Raw genomic sequence first — 7,111 nt, forward strand, 5'->3', positions numbered from 1 at the left:
ACCGAGAACTCCCAGAAGTACAAGCGGGATTCCGAAGGGGCAGAGGAACTCGAGACCAAATTGCCAACATGCGCTGGATTATGGAGAAAGCCAGAGAGTTCCAGAAAAACATCTACTTCTGCTTCATTGACTATGCAAAAGCCTTTGACTGTGTGGACCACAGCAAACTATGGCAAGTTCTTAAAGAAATGGGAGTGCCTGACCACTTTATCTGTCTCCTGAGAAACCTATATGTGGGACAGGAAGCAACAGTTAGAACTGGATATGGAACAACGGATTGGTTCAAAATTGGGAAAGGAGTACGACAAGGCTGTATATTGTCACCCTGCTTATTTCACTTATATGCAGAATACATCATGCGGAAGGCTGGACTGGAGGAATCCCAAGCTGGAATTAAGATTGCAGGAAGAAATATCAACAACCTCCGATATGCAGATGATACCACTCTGATGGCGGAAAGTGAGGAGGAACTAAAGAACCTTGTAATGAGGGTGAAAGACGAGAGTGCAAAAAACGGTCTGAAACTCAAAATCAAAAAAACTAAGATCATGGTCACTGGTCCCATCGCCTCCTGGGAAATAGAAGGGGAAGATATGGAGGCAGTGACAGATTTTACTTTCTTGGGCTCCATGATCACTGCAGATGGAGACAGCAGCCCCGAAATTAAAAGACGCCTGCTTCTTGGGAGGAAAGCAACGACAAACCTTGACAGCATCTTAAAAAGCAGAGACATCACCTTGCCGACAAAAGTCCGAATAGTCAAAGCTATGGTTTTTCCTGTAGTGTTATATGGAAGTGAGAGCTGGACCATAAAGAAAACTGACTGCCGAAGAATTGATGCCTTTGAATTGTGGTGCTGGAGGAGACTCTTGAGAGTTCCCTGGACTGCAAAGAGAACAAACCTATCAATTCTAAAGGAAATCAACCCCGAGTGCTCATTGGAAGGACAGATCCTGAAGCTGAGGCTCCAGTACTTTGGCCATCTCACGAGAAGAGAAGACTCCTTGGAAAAGACTTTGATGTTGGGAAAGTGTGAAGGCAAGAGGAGAAGGGGACGACCGAGGATGAGATGGCTGGACAGTGTCATTGAAGCAACCAACATGAATTTGACACAACTCCGGGAGGCGGTGGAAGATAGGAGGGCCTGGCGTGCTCTGGTCCATGGGGTCACGAAGAGTCGGACACGACTAAACGACTGAACAAACAAACAAAATGAAATAAATGAATTAAAATGAACAAAAAGGAGAGAAATGTCTGCTTTGCTGCCACAGAAGTGAAGAAAGCACAGCCACAGCTAGCAAGCAAGTAGCACACAAGCACCAGCCAACAGCAACTGTTCTCACTCTGGAGAGAATCAGAACAGAAATGGGAAATGGCTGTAGGGGAAAAGCTTATAAAGCCTCTGTAAAAGTTACACCCTCCCACAGCACTTTCAGCAGCACTATTGGCTGCATAACATGCCAGTCCAGGGTCTCCTGGTGGATCAGAGCTTCTAACTGGCATCAGCAAGCTCAGAGATGGCATAGAGAAGCCCTCAAAAGGATAATGAATATAGACGAATGTTGACGAATTGTTGACGAAAAGTTATTTTATTGGATTAAAACTCCTAGACTCCTAGCCAGCATAGCTATAATAAATAATAATAATAATAATAATAATAATAATAATAATAATAATAATAATAATAATAATAATAATAATAATAATAATAATAATAATAATAATAATAATAATAATAATAATAATAATAATAATAATAATAATTATTATTATTATTATTATTATTATTATTATTATTATTATTATTATTATTATTATTATTATTATTATTATTATTATTATTATTATTATTATTATTATTATTTTCAAACTCTGTGAATTTTAACTGGTCCCAGACTCTAGCTTGTTTTTTCTGTAATTATCTATGATGCGTCTCAAGACAAACAGTCCCATGAGTGTGAAGAGGCAATCTGAAAAGGAATGGAAAAAAAAATTCCAAAACCTTATGTTAATGCTGCAACTTTAAATTAGATTAATTGTTCGATGAGTCAAGCAAAGTGAGAGCTGATTAATCAGCAGGGCGAATTCAGAGCTTGGAAGTAACACGTGAATATAGTGCATTAACATTTTTACTTTCACATTAAATGAGAAGAGAGTATATCGGCTTGGAGAAAATAACATTGTAAAAGTACTGCACTAGCACTAAATCTGGAGGCATCCTAGTTTCTCCTCTTTAATGCAAAAGCAATTGTCATTAATGCATTAAATGAGCACATTACTGCTAAACTCTGGGTAAATTATACAGTGGGGTCTTGACTTGAGAACTTAATCCGTATTGGAAGGCGGTTCTCAAGTCAAAAAGTTTGTAAGTCAAGTCTCCATTGACCTACAGTGCATTGAAAACCGATTAATCCCGTAACAGGCCGTTTTTGTTCCATTTTGTTTTTTTTTCTGGTCTGTAAGTCAATTCTCAGGCTGCAAGTCAAACCTAAATTTTGTGGCCAGAGAAGTCTGTAACTCAAAAAGTCTGTAAGTCAAGCCGTCTGTAAGTCAAGGGTCCACTGTAACTGTTGAAGGTAAATCTTAAACATGCAGGCCTAGAAATTAAGGAAACATATTTCACTTATGATGGTTCTAGTGAGGAATGAACACATATTAAAGATGGATTTTCCTGATAAGATTGATTGGAATGTCTCTCCCAGTCTTCCTAAACAGAGAGCTGGCAATCATTCAGCACCGTGGTGTTGGTTGAATGACTGGCAACTCTTTGCTGACATGACTGGGAGAGAGATTTCAGTCAGATGAAATCTGAAACAGCACCTGTGACTTGAACTCTGCAGCCCCCATTTTGAAACTTACTTTTGACAAAGGAACCTGGCCTGCACACTTGGCTGTTTTTGAACTTGCATGGAACTTTTTTTCCTGCACCATCCACTGCTCCAGGGTGCCCGCCCTGATGAAGAGCTCTACAAGTTGAAAGTTAACTTCTGTTTGTACTTTTTTAAGTGATCCAGTATATCACCCACCCTCACCTACGGATTCTGCAAATGACCACATTGTTTTTTGCTTTTTTTAAATCTACAGTACAATAAACAGATGCACTTATCTGAGTAATTCTTTGATTAGTTAAAACCCAGATGGCTGATCAGCTAAAAGTATTTAAATAATTGACAGAACAGATTTATATCCTATTCCACCTGTAAGGGCTGAGAAGGGCAAGCTACCAAGAGGTAAATTTTAAGTACATATAAACTAATGACATAAAATTTAAAGTTACAGCTAACTGGTTTGTGTAGCTGATTTGAATATGGATACTCAGGTGGAAATGTCCATCTCCTCCTGTCAAAGCATCAGTACACAACCTTCAGCAATGACAGAATTTGTTAATGTTCTTGGGAATTTTAACCAACCATTATGTGACCCAAGTGGAATCATAAAGATGGATGCAAATACAAGATACATTTATTCAAACAGAAAAGCAGGAAATGTTAACAGAACAAGCAAAAGAAAAAGCACTACCTGCATGTGTGTTCTAAGTTCTTACATGGGTTTAAATTATGACTTGCCCAAACATCACATCAAAAAGTTTTCAGAAATCAAGAGAATAGATCAGTGATGGTGAACCTTTTTGAGCCTGAGTGCCCAAATGGCAACACAAAATCAACATTTATTTCAAAGTGTCAACACTGCAATTAAAACCCAAATACTTAGGTTTTAGTTTAGAAGAAACAACTGCTTCTGTACTGCAAGGGATAAATGCTTGGGTTCCCCCCCCCCCCGGGGCAGTATTAACAAAGAAATACTTACCAGTACTCCAATCCCCCATTGGGCTAGACCGGTAATGGTCACCATTGGACCCCTCCGCCGGACCACTGCACCAGCACAGGGGAGTGCCAAAATCTAGGATCAGAGGATGGGTAAGTATTTCTCGATGGAGACTTACAGCTTGCGTGCCCACAGAGAGGGCTCTGTGTGCCAGCTGTGGCATGCGTGCCATAGGTTCACCATTGCTGGAATAGATGATCCCCAAAGTACTTACAGTACGTGAAATTAAACATCTTGCTCATAACTTGTGTGAGTGAGATAAGAAAGAATGTGAAACTTAACCAGCTCTATAAGAATATTGCAAGGTAAGGAAGCAAGTTGTACCATAGCAAATGTCAAAGAAAGATGACTACATAAATATTGATTGCACATTACCTCCAGGTGGCCCTTTTTTCACTGAAAATGGGTTTCGTTTGCATTGGTTCACCAGGACGTATTAACTGGGCCATGGGGTAGGAGCAGCTGTTCCATGTATCACTCATTTACTTGAGTAGGTGCATGATAAGGAAGGTCACCACATCACTTCTTCAGTCGTTGGTGGCAGGATCAAGGATGAATGCCCCCGGGGCCAAAAGCAACAATCACAGCCACTGCAGACAGAGAGGAAGGGGAGCCCCTACATGCAATGGGAGAGCTCCGTTGAGCTGGGAGGAAGCAAATGTTAGCACTGCCAACAGAGACTATTCTGCTGGCAAGAATTTATTGTCACTGTCAGGAATTAGTCACTACTCCATTGTTGTTATTCTAAAAAAGGACAGAGCTGGTTGCTGCTTTTTCCTTGGTTGACCTTAAAAGTGGATAGTTGTCATCTTTTAGAGAGAGAAAAAGAGGCAGGAGCATTTAAACAAAAATAAAATTTAAGTATTGTGGCTGTCTTACTTAATGTGCTCTCTTAGTCAGGAACAGAAGACAAAGCTGTGGATCTGCATCAGCCTAAAACTTAAGGCTAGACCTTTGAGATCCAGATATCGAAGCTCTAGTTTAATATTAATCCCATTAGCTAGATGCAGTCCCATTGCCTGGATAATCATCTAAGTTTTGCTTTTGGGGGACACATTTTTAATATGCCTTCTTGGAATCATCATATCACAGGTTTCCATTTCTCCATCCTGCTGCACTTCAGCAGTTTAATGAAAAGAATGCACATTATGGTTACTTCATTACCACATTTGCTGCACGCAAAGATGGCTGTCCATGTTTGTTTGTTTAACTTCAGTTCCCAGAAGCTCCCAACCAGCATAGCCAAAGGCAAAAACTTGAGAAATTGTAGCCCAAAACATCTGCAGCCACCAAATAGTTTCCCTCTTCTATAGCTGCTGAGGTATATTTTTAATTATTAACATATTGTCAATATTATTACATTTGCACATTTTTAATCCAAAGGAAAACATGTCTCTGGTTTTACAATCAGCAGAGGCCAGACTATAAAAGTTTAGAAGAATACAACACGGTCAAAGGAAGAAAATCTTCCACAATGTGTCATGGTGGTTGAAGAGTCCAGAGAGATCTTTTCAGGAGAGACACGGGTCCCTATTTTTATCTTTAAAAGCCTGGAGATGTGACTGAGCAGAACATTTTGTGTAGGTTTTAAAAACAGAGCTTATTACACTGTCGGGAAATGTTTTGTTGACGCTGACCACAGTAAAGTGTAAAATGAAAATGGTGCTTCTTATAGTAAAATGATTTGAAGTCTCAGGAGAGCAAGAGAAGGCAAGGCGCATGTCACACCATCTGCTCCGAGAGAAGAATTTTGCAAACAAATCATTCTTCTCTCTTTCTAAACTCAGTGTCCATAGATGGGTTCCATATACCACAGGATTTTGGACCTTGCCTACTGCTTCATCAGCAAAATGTTTTTGCAGTCATAGCATCCAAGGAGATGTTACATTTCCTCCTGTAAGATAGGTGCTAAAAACAGTTAGTGCTATTGGAAGACCACTGAATTTTGACAATTTCAGCAGCATCTCACCGTGCTCAAATTAAAATGCTAATTAGCCACATAGCATGTACACCCAGGCAGCCAACTGGTTGGGTTCCTTCAAAAGGCATACAACTGTATTATTATTTTACTCTGCTAATCTTACATTCCTGTTGCTTCTTATATGTATTTCATTTTAGATGAGATTTCTGGCATTTTTGAGCTATGGGTTTTCTCGCCCTGGCTGTTCAGTCGATGCAAAGACAAGCTGGTAACAACCTTTGTAATTGAATTCAAGGTAAGACATATAAAACCTAATATTATTTTTCAGTCATTTTTACAACCCAGCATTTTGCAATGTTTACCAGCCTCACAATGTCCCTGAAAGACTACTGAGATTCTCTCTTCATAAATGGGAACCGGAAGCCTGAGCCTATTCCTAAACACTTGCATGATGCTCAAGTGGGAGTAGATTCTAACACTGACATCTGAATCATTTTGATTCAGATATGAAGTGGACCAATTTTAAGCCTACTTTGACTTGAAAAGTGCTATTTTCAAACATATGGAAATGTTAAATAATACAGAGTGGCCTCAAAGCAAATGCCCTCACTGCTCCTAAATATGGTGCACTTACTACCACAACCCCTCTCCTCCTCTGTCATTGTTAATGCTCTTCCAGCTCACAGTGAGTAGAGCCATATTTATTTAGTCAACTAGCCAAGCAGCAGGAGTGGTTAGTGGTCAATGAAGACACACAGAGAGCCCAAACACCACCCTCTTAGTCCACTTTAATTGGTAGGGGTTGCTTGTACTTTTTCCTTGTTTTAGGTTTTTCTACAGATACTTTAACACTGATTTGATATAGCACTACCGTGTTTCCCTGAAAATAAGACAGGGCATTATATTAATTTTTGCTCCCTCAAAAAAAAGCATTAGGGCTTATTTTATTTTTATTTTCAGGGGATTTTTTTAATTTGGAGTAGGGCTTATATTACGAGTATCCTGAAAAATCATACTAGGTCTTATTTTCAGGTTAGGTCTCATTTTCAGGGAAACAGGGTATGTATTTGCGAAGGCTTTCACGGCCAGAATCTAATGGTTGTTGTGGGTTTTTTGGGCTCTTTGGCCGGGTTCTGAAGGTTGTTCTTCCTAACGTTTCGCCAGTCTCTGTGGCCGGCATCTTCAGAGGACAGCACTCTGTGCTCTGGTGTAGTTTGCTTGGGAGTGAAGTATTTATGGCTGTGAGATCAGCTTTTGTCCTTTTCAGGAGACGGGTGATTAGTGTGTCTTGTTGTGGGTGTATTGTTGTGATGAGGAGGAGAGATTATCTGTCACTGTGATTGATGGATGTAATTAGGTGGTCTT

Source organism: Pogona vitticeps, chromosome 1 (genome assembly GCF_051106095.1).
Source record: "Pogona vitticeps strain Pit_001003342236 chromosome 1, PviZW2.1, whole genome shotgun sequence".
In the NCBI taxonomy this organism is placed as follows: domain Eukaryota; kingdom Metazoa; phylum Chordata; class Lepidosauria; order Squamata; family Agamidae; genus Pogona; species Pogona vitticeps.